A 17,979-nucleotide genomic window follows, 5' to 3' on the forward strand; every position below is an offset into this window, starting at 1 on the left:
ATCTGGCTGTGACAACAATGGCTGTGCGTCAGTGATTTCACCACCACTAAATAATTCTTGCGAAGTGTCAAATGCAGCGGAAGTGGTGCTAGTAGTAGCGCTGGTGGCTGAGCAAGATGAGATGTTCTGTGTCGCTAAATACTCAACCACGTCCTGACAATCTTGGGAGGTGATGGGACGTGCCTTCTTCCGAGCACTGTACTGTGGGCAAGGTCCACACGAAATTACATTTACACGACCTCGCGCAGACCTGCCGGGTGGCCTTCCTCTGCCTCTGGCACTACCTCTTCCTCTACCTGTTTTGTCCATATCGGGTATGCACGGAGTGGTATATCACACTGCGTGCACTCACGTAGGTAGGTGGGTTCACTTAACTGCACAGGTATGCGCACTGATGCGGTGGGTTCACTGAACAGTACAGGTATACAGTGGCGGGTTCACTGAACAGAACAGGTATACAGTGGCGGGTTAACAGAACAGGTATGCAGTGGCGGGTTCACTGAACAGGTATACAGTGGCGGGTCCACTGAACAGAACAGGTATACAGTGGCGGGTTCACAGAACAGGTATGCAGTGGCAGGTTCACTGAACACAACAGGTATGCAGTGGCGTGTTCACTAAACAGGTATACAGTGGCGGGTCCACTGAACAGAACAGCTATACAGTGGCGGGTTCACAGAACAGGTATGCAGTGGTGGGTTCACTGAACAGGTATACAGTGGCGGGTCCACTGAACAGAACAGGTATACAGTGGCGGGTTCACAGAACAGGTATGCAGTGGCGTGTTTACTAAACAGGTATACAGTGGCGGGTCCACTGAACAGAACAGGTATACAGTGGCGGGTTCACAGAACAGGTATACAGTGGCGGGTCCACTGAACAGAACAGGTATACAGTGGCGGGTTGACAGAACAGGTTTGCAGTGGCAGGTTCACTGAACACAACAGGTATGCAGTGGCGTGTTCACTAAACAGGTATACAGTGGCGGGTCCACTGAACAGAACAGGTATACAGTGGCGGGTTCACAGAACAGGTATACAGTGGCAGGATCACTGAACAGGTATACAGTGGCGGGTCCACTGAACAGAACAGGTATACAGTGGCGGGTTCACAGAACAGGTATACAGTGGCGGGTCCACTGAACAGAACAGGTATACAGTGGCGAGTTCACAGAACAGGTATACAGTGGCGGGTCCACTGAACAGAACAGGTATACAGTGGCGGGTTCACAGAACAGGTATGCAGTGGCAGGTTCACTGAACACAACAGGTATGCAGTGGCGTGTTCACTAAACAGGTATACAGTGGCGGGTCCACTGAACAGAACAGGTATACAGTGGCGGGTTCACAGGACAGGTATGCAGTGGCAGGTTCACTGAACACAACAGGTATGCAGTGGCGTGTTCACTAAACAGGTATACAGTGGCGGGTCCACTGAACAGAACAGGTATACAGTGGCGGGTTCACAGAACAGGTATGCAGTGGCGGGTTCACTGAACAGGTATACAGTGGCGGGTCCACTGAACAGAACAGGTATACAGTGGTGGGTTCACAGAACAGGTATGCAGTGGCGGGTTCACTGAACAGGTATACAGTGGCGGGTCCACTGAACAGAACAGGTATACAGTGGCGGGTTCACAGAACAGGTATACAGTGGCGGGTCCACTGAACAGAACAGGTATACAGTGGCGGGTTCACAGAACAGGTATGCAGTGGCGGGTTCACTGAACAGGTATACAGTGGCGGGTCCACTGAACAGAACAGGTATACTGTGGCGGGTTCACAGAACAGGTATACAGTGGCGGGTCCACTGAACAGAACAGGTATACAGTGGCGGGTTCACAGAACAGGTATGCAGTGGCGGGTTCACTGAACAGGTATACAGTGGCGGGTCCACTGAACAGAACAGGTATACAGTGGCGGGTTCACAGAACAGGTATGCAGTGGCGTGTTCACTAAACAGGTATACAGTGGCGGGTCCACTGAACAGAACAGGTATACAGTGGCGGGTTCACAGAACAGGTATACAGTGGCGGGTCCACTGAACAGAACAGGTATACAGTAGCGGGTTGACAGAACAGGTATGCAGTGGCAGGTTCACTGAACACAAAAGGTATGCAGTGGCGTGTTCACTAAACAGGTATACAGTGGCGGGTCCACTGAACAGAACAGGTATACAGTGGCGGGTTCACAGAACAGGTATACAGTGGCAGGATCACTGAACAGGTATGCAGTGGCAGGATCACTGAACAGGTATACAGTGGCGGGTCCACTGAACAGAACAGGTATACAGTGGCGGGTTCACAGAACAGGTATACAGTGGCGGGTCCACTGAACAGAACAGGTATACAGTGGCGGGTTCACAGAACAGGTATACAGTGGCAGGATCACTGAACAGGTATGCAGTGGCAGGATCACTGAACAGGTATGCAGTGGCAGGATCACTGAACAGGTATGCAGTGGCAGGATCACTGAACAGGTATGCACTGGCAGGATCACTGAACAGGTATGCAGTGGCAGGATCACTGAACAGGTATGCAGTGGGCTGAGGGCTCACTGAACAGAACAGGTATGCAGCCAGGAAAAGCTAAGCCTAACTAATCTTTCCCTAGAGACAGACAGCAGCTCGCCCTACTCTCTCTAATGCAGGCACACGAGTGGCCGTAATGGCCGCCGCTGCCTGCCTTATATAAGGGGGGGTGGGGCTCCAGGGGCTAGTGTAGCCTAATTGGCTACACTGGGCCTGCTGACTGTGATGTAGAGGGTCAAAGTTGACCCTCAGGTGCATTATGGGGCGAACCAAACTTCCGCAAAACGTTCGCGTGCGGCACCGGCACGCGAACCACCTAAGTTCGCGCGAACCACGTTCGCCGGCGAACCGTTCGGCCCAACTCTAACGGTTACGCTCCGCCCATACAATGTCATGACCACGCCCATTTTTGGCGCCCCACCAAAAAATGGGCGTGGTCATGACATTGTATGGGCGGAGCGTAACCGTAACCCCAAAGCAGCAAATATAGACATTTTAGCAGAAAACAAACGCAATTTAGGCCAAATTTTAGCAGAAAACAAACGCAATTTAGGCCACATTTTAGCAGAAAACAAACGGGCCTGGGGGGTGTGTGCGGCACGCATAGTGCGCCCCGCACTATGCGCGCCGCACACGCCCCCCAGGCCCGTTTTCCGGCGCTGCGACCCCCTCCCCAGCCGTCCACAGCCCACCCCCCACCTTCACTTGTCCCAGGTTGGAACCAGAAAAAACAGGTCACTGTAGTGAATATGTCTCACTCTACTATTAACAGTACTGCTACAAATGCAAAGTTACAGAAATAAACTAAAAGCAATTCTCTACTACAACACCTATGATATCCTTTTACATGATGGGACATATAAAGATTAGAGAAATGCAGTCAGAAACAGTAGCCAATAGATTGCTTACCTCAATTAGCATGATTTTCATCCTGAGGGGGATTTTGGGAGGCATCTTGGCAGTCAGCTCTGTGTGATGCGTCCTCTCCACGCGTTTGCCGGTGCCTGCTCTGGCCAACTTCCTGTTTCTACGCATCAGCCAATCAAAACTTCGTTTGTGACGTACGCGTGTACGTACGCGTGCGGAGGCAAAGTACGCATGCGCGCGCGCATTGGTTTTGGTGCTGATGCGGATGGTTTTACGTTTGGCGTCCAGACCATACGCATCGCTGGCATTCCGGTTCACGCATGCGCGGTACAAGGACAGTTGACGCGTAAAGAATTCCGCATGCGAGCATAATGTTACGCATACGGCTATGATAGCTACGCGGATACGCGTATTTCAATGAGTAGTTTCGTAGGTGCAGACGTAGCGAAGTTTAAGGTGTATTTGCGTAGTCCTACTACGCGTGGATGCGGAAAAATACGCGTAGTTCCAACGTAGCGAAGTTGGCTGCCTACGACCACCCCTGTTCATTAGCTTGATTGATGTCATAGTGTGACATTTAGAGTGTGTGCTGCAGCGGATCAGTGAATAATGGCGCACAGCGCCTATGCATAAAAATGGCGCCGCATTAAAAAGATACGCTTACGCTATTTATCGTTAGTACTGCATAATAATAGCGCACAGGTAAAAAAGAAGAAAAACGGCACACACTAATGTTATTTATCAATAGTGGCACACACTAACTTTATTTATTAATAGCGCCGTCCATATGCCAAACAGCAGCCGTTATTGCCCACAGTAACGTTATTTATCAATAGCGCCCTACATAAGCCAAACTGCAGACATTATTTAACTGCAAAACGGTGAATGGATTTAATGTAACACTGTCAAGGTTAGGGTTAGGCACCACCAGGGGGGTCTTAGGGTTAGGCACCACCAGGGGGTTCTTAGGATTAGGCACCTCCAGGAGGATGGTTAGGGTTAGGCACCACCAGGGGGATGGTTAGGGTTAGGCACCACCAGGAGGGTCTTAGGGTTAGGCACCACCAGGGGGGTCTTAGGGTTAGGCACCACCAAGGGGGTCTTAGGGTTAGGCACCACCAGAGGGGTTTTAGGTTAGGCACCACCAGGGGGGTCTTAGAGTTAGGCACCACCAGGGGGTGGTTAGGGTTAGGCACCACCAGGGGGTTTTAGGGGTTAGGGATAGGTACAGAGAGGGTTCTGTGTGTTAACGCTAAATAACAATAAGGCTTTAACGCTAAATAACAATGAAGCTTTAACGTTAAATAGCGATAAGCAGCAAACGGATTAGCGGCAACACCGTGCGCCATTATACGCAGGGGCCATTTTCAGATCGATTCGTGCTGCAGTGCTGCTGCAGCTGCTATGTGTCTGTGTGTGTGTTGTGCACACACCAGGCCACTGCTGCCTGCCACGTGAAAACACGTACAAAGTGCAAAGTGCCACATGCAAAGAGCAAACACGTGCAAAGTGCAAACATATGCAAAGTGCAAAGTGCCACGTGCAAAGTGCAAATACGTGCAAAGTGCCACGTGCAAAGTGCAAACACATGCAAAGTGCAAAGTGCCATGTGCAAACAGGTGCAAAGTGCAAAGTGCCACGTGCAAAGTGCCACGTGCAAAGATGTGCAAAGTGCAAAGTGCCACATGCAAACATGTGCAAAGTGCAAAGTGCCACATGCAAACATGTGCAAATTGCAAAGTGCCACATGCAAACACGTGCAAAGTGCCACGTGCAAAGTGCCAAGTGCAAAGTGCCATGTGCAAACACGTGCAAAGGCAAAGTGACACGTGCAAAGTGCAAACACGTGCAAAGTGCCACGTGCAAACACGTGCAAAGTGCAAAGTGCCATGTGCAAAGTGCCAAGTGCAAAGTGCCACATGCAAACACGTGCAAAGTGCCACGTGCAAAGTGCCATGTGCAAACACGTGCAAAGTGCCATGTGCCAAGTGCAAAGTGCAAAGTGCCATGTGCAAACACGTGCAAAGTGACATGTGCAAAGTGCAAACACGTGCAAAGTGCCACGTGCAAACACGTGCAAAGTGCCACTTTGCACACAGCATTTGCACGTGTTTGCATGTGGCACTTTGAAGGTGGCACTTTGCACTGTGCACGTGGCACTTTGCTCGTGGCATTTGCATGTGGCACTTTGCACGTGGCACTTGGCACGTGTTTGCACATTGGGATACACGCCAAAAGTCCTGGGGGGAAATCTGGATTTGACGCACAGCAGCTTTTTAAGGGCAGAAATCCCATTGCAATGCTAAATTACCCCCCCCCCCCACGTGCCGGGGCCAGGTATAGGTGCCTGCAGTATAGGTTATCCAGGTCTAGTTGCATTCAGTATAGGTAGTGGGCTATAGGTCCCCCCCAGTATAGGTAGCCAGGCCTAGGTGCCCCAGTATAATTGCCCTCAGTATAGATTAGCCAGGTAGGTGCCTCCAGTATAGGTAACCAGTATAGTTCTGGGGCGGACTGGCCAGGGGGGCAGGGGGGCAATCTCCCCCCAGGCCGCCTTTCATACAGTGATTTAGGGCAGGTCTGGTGTATTTGGGTGTGTTGTAAGGCAATGTGAAACTTGAGGCTAGCTGATAAAAGTGCAATCAGAGGACAGGCAAGCTGGTAAATATACACAGCATGATGCAGAGCTTGCCTGGAGGGTCCGTGGACAAACATCTGTCTGGTCTCTCCCTATTGTTATTATGACTGCATGTGTGGATAAGGTGTTATAAGGGATCGGTTGAAAAGGGCGTCCGAGCTGCCTGTATGAAAAGGGCGCTGCCATAGACATCAATGTTATTTCTGGAAATATGGGCTACAAGGTGTAGAAAAGGGCGCCCGAGTTTTGATATAGGCTACAAGCGGGCTCCCCTTTGTAGCCCATATTTTTTTTTTCGGCTACAAGGTTTTCGGCTACAGCAAGGTGCCCCTTTGTAGCCCATATTATTACCTTTTTTTTTGTAGCCTATGTTTTTATATGGGCTACAAGTGCTGGAAGCCGAATTATTTCATTCCCCCACTATCCATGGCGGCCTGGAGGGGGAATAGTAATTTACACATCCCGGAGTTTTTTTGTAGCCTATGTTTTTATATGGGCTACAAGTGCTGGAAGCCGAATTATTTCATTCCCTCACTATCCATGGCGGCCTGGAGGGGAAATAGTAATTTACACATCCCGGAGTTTTTTTGTAGCCGAAGTTTTTATATGGGCTACAAGCACTGTAAGCCGAATTATTTCATTCCCCCACTATCCATGGCGCCCTGGAGGGGGAATAGTAATTTACACATCCCGTCGTTTTTTTGCAGCCGAAGTTTTTTTATGGGCTACACCAGGCGCCTTTTTTTGTAGCCGAAGTTTATATGGGCTACACCAGGCGCCTTTTTTTGTAGCTGAAGTTTATATGGGCTACACCAGGCGCCTTTTTTGTAGCCGAAGTTGCTATATATGGGCTCCACCAGGCGCCCTTTTTTACCGGCGCCCTTTTCATGTAGACCCGTGGATAAGGTGTTATACAAGTTAAAGTTTTTGACAGTCCCTAGACTCCAGGAGGGCTACTTTCTGAGTTGTGTGAGAGACTGGCAGGGACAGGAGTCCAATTACAGGCAAGTAGCCTCTGTGTGATGCGCAATACAGATAAGCTCTCTGCTCCATCTCAGGCTATTCTCAATTTCTCTCCACTCCTTCTCTCTCTGGGCTAGTGCACGCCAAAATCGCAATAGCAATCGCTAGCAATTTGTGAGTGTGATTTTGTGAAGCGATTTTCAGAGCGTTTTTTTTTTAATGAATTGCTCAAAAAAATGCTACATGAAGTGTGTAGCATTTTTTTGGAGCAATTCATTAAAAAATAGCTCTGAAAATCGCTTCACAAAATCACACTCACAAATTGCTAGCGATTGCTATTGCGATTTTGGCGTGCACTAGCCCAGAGAGGAGTGGAGAGAAATTGAGAATAGCCTGAGATGGAGCAGAGAGCTTATCTGTATTGCACATCACACAGAGGCTACTTGCCTGTATTAGGACTCCTGTCCCTGCCAGTCTCTCATACAAGTCATAAAGTAGCCCTCCTGGAGTCCAGGGACTGTCAAAAACGTTTCAACTTGTATAACGGGTCTACATGAAAAGGGCGCCGGTAAAAAAGGGCGCCTGGTGGAGCCCATATATATACCAACTTCGGCTACAAAAAAGGCGCCTAGTGTAGCCCTTATAAAGTTCGGCTACAAAAAAGACGCTTGGTGTAGCCCATATAAAAACTTGGGCTACAAAAAAACTAAGACGCCTGGTGTAGCCCATATAAAAACTTCGGCTACAAAAAAACTCGGGGATGTGTTAATTACTATTCCCCCTCCAGGCCACCATGGATAGTGGGGGAATGAAATAATTCGGCTTCCAGCGCTTGTAGCCCATATACAAATTTCGGCTAGAAAAAAACTCCGGGATGTGTTAATTACTATTCCCCCTCCAGGCCGCCATGGATAGTGGGGGAATGAAATAATTCGGCTTCCAGCGCTTGTAGCCCATATAAAAACTTCGGCTAGAAAAAAACTCCGGGATGTGTTAATTACTATTCCCCCTCCAGGCCGCCATGGATAGTGGGGGAATGAAATAATTCGGCTTCCAGCGCTTGTAGCCCATATAAAAACTTCGGCTACAAAAAAAAGTCAATAATATGGGCTACAGAGGGGCACCTTACTGTAGCCGGAAAAAATATGGGCTACAAAGGGGAGCCCGCTTGTAGCCGAAAACCTTGTAGCCGAAAAAATATGGGCTACAAAGGGGAGCCCACTTGTAGCCTATATCAAAACTCGGACGCCCTTTTCTACACCTTGTAGCCCATATTTCCAGAAATAACATTGATGTCTATGGCGGCGCCCTTTTCATACAGGCAGCTCGGGCGCCCTTTTCAACCGATCCCTGTATAACACCTTATCCACACATGCAGTCATAATAACAATGGGGAGAGACCAGACAGATGTTTGCCCACGGACCCTTCAGGCAAGCTCTGCATCATGCTGTGTATATTTACCAGCTTGCCTGTCCTCTGATTGCACTTTTATCAGCTAGCCTCAAGTTTCACATTGCCTTACAACAAACCCAAATACACCAGACACCAGACCTGCCCTAAATCACTGAATGAAAGGCGGCCTGGGGGGAGATTGCCCCCCTTCCCCCTGTCCAGTCAGTGTAGCTGTATACTGTGCTTCCCTGAGCTAATTACTCTGCAGTCCCCTGGGGAGAGTGAGGGAGAGTTCGCAGCGCCCTTTGGCTGTCTGCGCTCAGGGCTGCCGCACGGCTGCACGGCCCTAGAAACGGGCCTGGCCGGCGGACATTGCTTCATTGTAATACGCAAGCGCCTTCACCGCGGCAAGGTAACGATCATGAAGGGGAATTGACACATGTACATGCCTTTTGTTCTGTTGTTGCAGCCACAGTGCAGCCAGAAAAATGAGGCAGACATGTACATGCACCAGAAAAATTATTATAGCGGTCGCTGCTAGCTCCACCTGGAGTCCTGGTCCCTGTTGGTGGTGGCGGAGAAGGCAGTCAAGTGGCCTGCAGGCAGAGATGCTGTGTGGGGACTGACTTAGTCTTGGGGCAGGCAGTCACACGGTGTGCAGGCAGAGATGCTGTGTGTGGGGACTGACTTAGTCTTCGGGAAGGCCTGACCATGCTTTGCAGACCACATGGTCAGGTGGACCCTTGACCCAATGCTGTGTGCCAGAGATAACACCACTTGCCTTTCAACATCACGGTACAGTTTGGGTATCACCTTTTTTGAGAAATAATTGCGGCCTGGTATTTTCCACTGTGGTGTGTGGCTTTGCTTTTGTGTGCTGCTTTTCCTCAGGTGGTCATCCCATTGCAGTTTGTGCTTTGTCATCATGTGCCTTCGTAAGGAAGTTGTCCCCACGCAGGTTTTGGTCTTTCCACGGCTCAATTTTTGGTGACAGAGAGTACAGATGGCATTGCTCTCATCTGAGGCAGACACACAAAAAAAATTCCACACCGCTGAGCCCTGGGATGATGGCATTTTGGTTGTGGCGGCCGACTGAATGTTAAGTGGGGTGCCAGAATCAGAGCAGGAGGAGGAAGATATGTCACGGTTCCATGCGGAAGCTGAGGAAGATGAAGTTTTCTGTGTTAAACAGTCAACTACGTCCTGACAATCTTGGAGGTTGATGGCACGTGCCTTCTGAACACTGTACTTTGGTCCAGGGCCACACAAAATCACAACAGCACGACCTCGAACAGACCTGCAGAGTGGCCTGCCTCTGCCTCTGCCTGTTTTGCCCATATTGGGGGGGTTGAAGTTAAAGGTATGCACTGACTTGACTAATACAATGTGCAGTCACACAGGTGCAGTGAACAGGTATGCAGTGACTAGTATTACAAATGTGCAGCTGTCACACACACAGGTACCGTGAACAGGTATGCAGTGACTAGTATTACAAATGTGCAGCAGTCACACACACAGGTACCATGAACAGGTACACACTGTGACTAGTATTACAAATGTGCAGTTGTCACACACACAGGTACCGTGAACAGGTATGCAGTGACTAGTATTACAAATATGCAGCTGTCACACGCACAGGTACCGTAAACAGGTATGCAGTGACTAGTATTACAAATGTGCAGCTATCACACACACACACAGGTACCGTGAACAGGTATGCAGTGACTGCTATATAATATAACAGCTGCACTGAACAGGTATGCAGTGACTGGTATCAATACAATGTGCAGCTGTCTGTCACATACACAGGTACCGTGAACAGGTATGCACGGTCGGACTGGTATTACAAATGTGCAGCTGTCACACACGTGCAGTGAAAAGGTAGTCACTGAATGCGCTGGAACTTGCACAGTATAGGAATTAGCAAGGGGCAGCTGCGACTGACTGACAGGGCTGTATATGCAAGTGTCAGAGGCCACACAAAAAAAAAAAAAAAACAGATCACAGAACAACATTAGCTCTCAAAAGAGCTGTTGTGGGGTGTTTTTTAGCAATAAGTATCAGCAAGGAGCAAGCTAACAAGCCTAACTTCAGCCTAACTAAGCTTTCCCTATGTCTCTGCAGCACATCTCCCTTCTCTAATTACTGCAGCAACACCGAGTGAGGAAAATTCCCGATGCAGCTGCCTTATATAAGGGGGGGGGGGGGGGGGGGCTCCAGGAGGGAGTGTAGCCTGATTGGCTACCATGTGTCTGCTGACTGTGATGTAGAGGGTCAAAGTTGAGCCTAATGATGCAGTATAGGGGCGGGTCGAACTCGCCATAAAGTTCGCGTTTCGGCGCGAACCAGTGATGTTCGCACGAATAAGTTCGCGGTCGAACTGTTCGAGCCATCTCTATTTGTCAGTTTCCATTTGTACATGTTAAAGAGGACAAGCAACTAGAAAAAGAGGTGGATACCTCAAAACACTGATATATGCCGCATATAACGATGTAATAAAAGAGCAATAAGCAACTTCAGATGATGGTGCAAGTAGTTCTTTGGGTGTTTTGGGTCATAGCGACATAGTGACATCACAGCACGCACTAATGTCATGTAGAACAGGGCACTTGCGGTAACTCCAAACACCAAAGGCGACTTGGAGTCACGACCGTGGAGAGGTGAGACTTTAAAGGGGAACTGAAGAGAGAGGTATATGGAGGCTGTCATGTTTATTTCCTTTTAATCAATACCAGTTGCCTGGCAGCCCTGCTGGTCTATTTCTCTGCAGTAGCATCTGATTAAAACCAGAAACAAGCATGCAGCTAGTCTTGTCAGATCAGACTTATAAGTCTGAACCACTGAAACACCTGATCTGCTGCATGCTTGTTCAGGGGCTATGGCTAATAGTATTAGAGGCAGAGGATCAGCAGGGCTTCCAGGCAACTGGTTATGTCTAAAAGGAAATAAACATGACAGCCTCCATATACCTATCTCTTCAGTTCCCCTTTAACACTGCTTACGGGGAGGGGGGCATATGTATACACTTCCCGATATCTCATGTTGTTACCGCCACGCACCCTATTAAACTATTCCGACCGAGAAATTGCCAGCACTTTCAATCGATCATTTTGACTGATTTTAGCCTGAAATCGATTGACGGATCAATCTTGTGGCCATGATGCAGCACTGATTTTCTCATAGATTTGGAACGTCGATCAGACTGCAATATCAAGTGATGTATGAGCACATTTATGCAGATCAGCAAACATTCAGTCAGGTTGCTACCTGCTGTTGTGCTTTGTTTAGTCACTTTTTTTGTCACTACAGGGTCACTTTAAGCCGAGGATCAGCGCACACCTTTATGACTCATGTCCTGCATGCGCAGAGATCACAGTGGACACGGATGAATGCAACACTTATGATCCCACAATGTATATTACTAACCTGAAGGGATTCTCTTTCAATAAAACTGGAGTTACATTCTGTCTAACTACAACTACATATGAAATAATCTGGACAGCTGTTTTCCCCTTGGAAATAAATTCTATTGACTAAGGCTATCGATGTCTCTTGCCTGGAATATGACATTTTGCTGAGTGCATGCATTACAATTATAATGCAAGGAGGTAATGCAATTTAGCGTGACTGAGTATATGTACGTCCTGCATCATCATTCACTATTTTAATGACATTTCCCAATTTGCCTCGAGCCAGTCAGATCCTTAACCCCAATATACATGCACTTAGTGATGCCAGAGAATCAATTACAAAATAAAGCATCTCAGATGGTTCAGCTACCAGAAGATCCATCTTCCTTTGATTGCTCACAACACTACATTTAAAGGCCAGGCAAAGTTTTGCCGCCTGTTCAGCGTTAGTCAATATGTATAGATTTTTGGAATTATTTCCATAATAAGTTATTCCTCTGTCAGATGCATTCATTGTGCCAGCATTTCCTTGCATGCTCTATAAATATTTTTGTCTGCAGGTGTGAAGTTTTGTTTTCGGGAGTAATTTCAGTTTCAGATAGGCAGTCTCGGTCTGGGGTCACAATGACATGAGCTTTTAGTGTCTATAAAGATATAACGTCTTCAGAGCACGGGATAGTTGAATTAGGTGCCAACTTCCCCAGGAACTCAACATACCACACTGTTAATGTTAGGAATTGGAACTCAATCGGTTCCCTGCAGACATGCCCTCATCCTGTATGTTCTTGCTATGCTCTTCTTCTGCCTGTTAGTTGGAAAGCAAGCAAAAGTGTTGTGTCACCTAGTGACAGCTTTAGGTATTGATACAAGCTAACCTGGTTCTTACTAAGCAAAATATTTCCCAGGTGAGACTCTTTTGCATATGGTAGCTGTTGGCTTTCAGCCAATTCCTTCCTCCTCATTTTGAGATTAATTGTCCTGGTAAGCTGGATTTGCATATGCTCTCTGATTGGTTGCTTGTCACATAAAAGTCTCTTCCTGTCTGAGCTCCGTACCTGATATAGCATTCAGTTGCCTGTTCACCTTAGGGTTTTCTCTTTGATTGCTCTGTATGTTTATTGACCCTACTTTCCGAGTGGTCTTCCAGTATTGACCTCTGCTTTGTAAAGACTGTCTGTCTGATCCTCTTTGTATGACTTCCGGGTGGTTTCTGACCAAGTTTGTCTAACCCTTGGATTTGTAAGTCATCTGACCTTCTGTGTATGACCTTTTGACCCTGTCCCTGGACTTTGCCTTTATTTGGCTTTTTGGGTGTTCATCAGTTATTTCGGCCCCAGATCCAATACTTTGCAGGGAAAAGTCCCGGGGCAACCAAAGTCAGGTAGACTTTTTCAGTCTCCCGTCCAAGTAGAGTCTTGTCTATAGGTAAAGAGTGTGGTGGAGATTGGAGTTTGGGATCTGAAGGGTAATTTGTGATCACTTCAATACTTTACAGTGAAATTGTGGTTATACAGTGCAGAGATGGTGAGGTTGGGTGACCGATACTATTAGTAGCTGATTGGCTAGCAGTTTGAGTTACCGGTAATACTAGACACACAACTATTACTTTGGCTACTATATCCCGATGGTTTGGGCACCAGGGGCTTAATGTTAGGTATTAGGAAGGGGTTAGTGTTAGACGTTAGGAGGGGGGCTAGTGTTAGGAGTGAGGGTTAGTAATAGAAAAGAGAACCAGGTAAGTCGATAGTAAAATATTGGCAATATTACCCATATTTGAACTATCAGCATGAAAATGATGCCCAATTTAACAGGCGGCACTGCAATACATACCCCTCAAACAGAGTCAGTTCTCTCTCAAGGTGAAACACTTGCAACGGGCACAGAAATTACAGAGACGGCATGTCTGTACTGTGTGTTTAAACTTACAGCATGCAGTCAGAGTAGGAGGAGAAGTGAGAGGAGAGCAAGCAGGATGAAGAGGTGGGGAAAAGCAGCTTGTTGTGCTATGTGAGGTGTCGGACAATGAGTAAGGAGGGGGGAGGCAGGAGAGAAGCAGTGTTTCATTTGACTTGCACAGCAGAAGGGAGGAGGTGGCACTGCTATCCTGAGTAAGGAGGAATGGAGGACAGCCAACTGGCTGAGGGTGAGCAATTTGTTTGTCACAGACTTGCAGCCAGCCAGTGTGTTATTGTGTTGAGCTGGCTGACTACTTACCTACCGGGGGCACATACCTAGCTAACCTATACTGTGGGCAACTATACTGGCTGCCTAAACTGGGAAAAACTATACTGGCTGCTTATACTGGGGGCACTTATACTGGCTACCTATACTGGGACAACTATACTGGCTACCTATACTGGGGGCACCTATACTTAGCTACCTATACTGGGGGTACCGGTACCTATACCTGGCTTTGTATACTGTGGGCACCTATACCTGGCTACCTATACTGGGGGCACCTGTAACTGGCTTTCTATGCAGGGGGCATAAATACCTGAACACCTACCCACCTATACTGAGGGTGTTTTTTTCTTGGTCGCACTGCAGCTATAACATGCAGTGCAACTTGCCGGGTTCTGTGCCATCATTTCAAATAGAGAGGGGGGAGGGGGGGCACATTCTCACAAGTTTACCTCAGGCAGCAAAAAGTCTAGAACTGTCCCTGCCCTCATACTACTCACTTTGCTGATGCTGAAGGATGCCAGAGATGTTGGAGCCTGACAGTTTCCTGTGCTTCCTCCAACTTGAATACCACCACCCGACAGGCAGTAGACCTCACATCCCACACATTTCCTGTGTTCTCTACAGGGTGCAGATAGGAGCTGGAGCAAATGTCAGGGACGCTGCAGAACAGTGCCTCACACAGTCTAAAGAAAGAGGCGGCCAGGGCACGTGCCATACATGCACCCCCACAGATACGCATCTGTTGCCAATTAACTGGGTCACAGCAAAACTGTGTCCCTTGCAAAATTGTGATAATCGTTTAGAGTGTCCATTTAACTGTAGAAGAAAAAGAACAGAAATTAAGTTATTTACCTATTTTCCCATCTGTAAACAACACCTAATCGACGAGGAGTCTGAGACTTGGCATCAGAAGACTGTAACTAGGACAATTACTGTTATTATTGAATTATTGGATAATTGGTATGTGAGCAAAGAGGTGATTACTGCTGTCAGTTTTGCATATATACATGTAAAATACTGGCCTGCTGACATTTTTCTCTGTGTGTTGCTTAGTTCGACAATGACATTTTGTCACAAGTAAATTAAGTAAACTTTGCACTCTCTGTGGGAGATTAGCCACGGTTTCTAGCGCATCTAATATCATAACAGGAAATATTAGCTGCTTTGTGAGCCTGATGTAATGTCAACAATTTAAAATGACAATTTAAGGGGTCGTATATTGGCCTTGCGTATGTTTTTTTATGCCATTTTTATCTTTCAAAAAGAAAAAAAAAAAGCAGTAAGCATATCACTGCTGCATAAGTCTCTGTAGCGTCAATCCACTATTCATAATCCATTACTGCATAATGTAAAGCAGAAAACAACTGGTTTTACCAGACATTTTGTGAAATGTCAATTCACTAAGGGTGCTACCGCATGGGAATCTGAAATTACCGACTAGTGAGGTAAATTACTGACTTGTGAGCAGTGATGAGCGCAAGTGCCCATATTCTTTTCACAATAATTGTCGCGAAAATAATGTTACATTTGATTTTTGAACGAAAATTTGATTGAAAATTTGCTTTGTTCATTTTCACACTTTTCACAAATATTTGTGGTTAAATTAATATAGATTTTTTTGCATTTTTGCTAAAAATTGTTGCAGTAAAAATGTTGATTTTTCTATGTTGTCAATTATTCAAGGTAAAAATATAGATTTTTGCATTTTTGCAGTAAAAATAATGTGGTTTTTTTTTTGCATTTTTGCAAAAAATACAGAAACACGAAAATAGAAGATTATTTTTCGTGAAAATTTCTTGAACTCAAAAATATCATTATCGATGCGAAAATGACTTTGGCAAAAATTCAAAAGCAACACTGCTTGTTAGGTAAAAACTTCAAGAATAAGTGAGATGTTCAGTATTTTACTTCCAGCCTGGGGCTGTTGGTAAGTAACAAACAGCCATTCGGTAAGGTTATAGAAAGGAGGAGACGTAGCAGAGAAAAGTTAAAAACGAATTCAACTATTTAAAGAGAAACTCCAACCTAGAATTTAACTTTATCCCAATCAGTAGCTGATACCCCCTTTTACATGAGAAATATAATGATTTTCACAAACAGACCATCAGGGGGTGCTGTATGACTGATATTGTGGTGAAACCCCTCCCACAAGAAGCTCTGAGTACTGCGGTACTTTGGGCAAACTGTCACAATGTAACAATGTTCACAGACAGGAAATGGCTGTTTACAGCTGTCTGTAAAGCCAGAACAGCTAGAAACAGCTACATAACCTGCCCACAGTAACAATGTCACCATGTAATACATGTCAGAATGTGAATCTGGGAGAGGAAAGATTTTACAATGAGCAAACACTGACTAAATCATTTATACATAATTATGGTAAAAAATGAAGCACTTTTTTTACTACATTATTTTCACTGGAGTTCCTCTTTAAGAAAATAAGAAAGTTTTCTGGACCATAAGACACTCTTTTTGTCCCCACAAAATAGGTCAGTTTGTCTTGTCTTCCGAATATGCAGCCATCAGTAGTTAAAATAATGCCTGACAAAAGGGCGGGCATCTAGGACAGATGCCTCCCTGACCAGAGTTAGTCACCTACTGCCCTGTGCTGTGGATTGGGAAAATGGTGGAACAACCAGTGGGCATACTGCTGTACCGGTGGGGAGACACTGGACAGCGAAGAGAAGGAGAAGAGAAGACAGCTGGGGGTGGAGGGAGGACAGGAAACATGGCCTCTTGGAGAATGTGCCAGCTGCTGCTGTGGGCTGCCCACTGGGTCTTCATTCCCCGGTCCAGACTGTGTCTCAGCAGAGCCATGTGTGGCACGGTTTAGTGCGAGTAATGCTGGGCTGTGTGTGGAGACCATATACTGGTGATGGCAGCATTCCCTGCGGAGGGATACAGTATCATTAATAATGTGCTTAGTAGTGGACTGGAGATCACTACAGCAGATTATCATTCTTCAGATTATTATTGTTGATTTTTTTCTGATTTCTTTACAATAATTATTGTTTTTTTTGTTTTTGTCCTCTATATCCTCGTTTCAAAGATTTACTGTCATTTCTGTGGCAGCACCAACACAAAAAATGTAAGGCAGATTACACAATTATAGGATTATCAAAAGAATAGGAGTTGGAGATAAAACTTCAGTGGGATACATTATAGTGGCAACTGCCTAAGAAGAAAAATCCCTTTTCATTGACTTTTTTATTATTGTAACGATTGTGGTATTCTTTCCGTGGCAGCGCACAGGACGCGCGCTGACACTACGGAAATCCTCCACAAGCGTATAATCTGAGAGAACCCAGCAAAAGGTGCAATGCACCTGTAGAGGGGAATTCCTGCCAGCAGATGGAGCCGTGGAGTGCAGAGGAACAGATCCTCTGCACCACCACGGATGCCAGATAGTAATTGTACGAAGGGAAGCATTGCAGGGCAAGATAGCCCCTAAAGAGAGAGAGAGCACAGCGACAGAGTGTATGTGTGTGCACCAATCTAGTCGCCAACCCGCGACGGTGAACACACAACAGCAGAAACAAAGTAGGAACGCAATCGCGAGAGAGGCGATTGCCAGAAGTGACACAAGACTGAGCAGGACAGAGCACGAGCATAGCAAAGGCACAGCAAACAACAATGAGGAGATAAGGAAAATAACAAACGCTAGCTAAACGTGAACACCGCACTCATTCGCAACAGCAAATGCGTTTATGGCACGGTCTCCGCACGTTAAAGTGAACCTTAAGTGAAAAAAAAAAATTGAGTTTTACTCACCTGGGGCTTACCTCAGCCCCCTGCAGCTGATCGGTGCCCACGACAATTCGCTCTGATGCTCCGGGTCTCGCCGGCGGCCACTTCCGGTTGCCGCATAGGGGTGCTATTTTGGCTGGGAACATGTAGAATCAGCCGGAAGTGGCCGCCGGCGGGACCCGGAGCATCAGAGCGACTCGTCGTGGGCACCGATCAGCTGCAGGGGGCTGAGGTAAGTCCCAGGTGAG

The 17,979-nt window shown here is 46.9% G+C and overlaps 1 long non-coding RNA gene across 2 annotated transcripts in view; it reads right to left on the reverse strand.

The window, feature by feature from the left end:
- The window catches only part of LOC137545432 (uncharacterized), a 62,671-nt gene that overhangs the window by 37,890 nt on the left and 6,802 nt on the right, over nucleotides 1–17,979 (reverse strand). For both annotated transcript variants that reach the window (XR_011026033.1, XR_011026032.1), the window contains exon 2: nucleotides 14,482–14,800. This is a non-coding gene — a long non-coding RNA (uncharacterized lncRNA). The remainder of the gene's footprint in view (nucleotides 1–14,481; nucleotides 14,801–17,979) is intronic.

Source organism: Hyperolius riggenbachi, chromosome 1, assembly GCF_040937935.1.
Source record: "Hyperolius riggenbachi isolate aHypRig1 chromosome 1, aHypRig1.pri, whole genome shotgun sequence".
Taxonomy (NCBI): Eukaryota; Metazoa; Chordata; class Amphibia; order Anura; family Hyperoliidae; genus Hyperolius; species Hyperolius riggenbachi.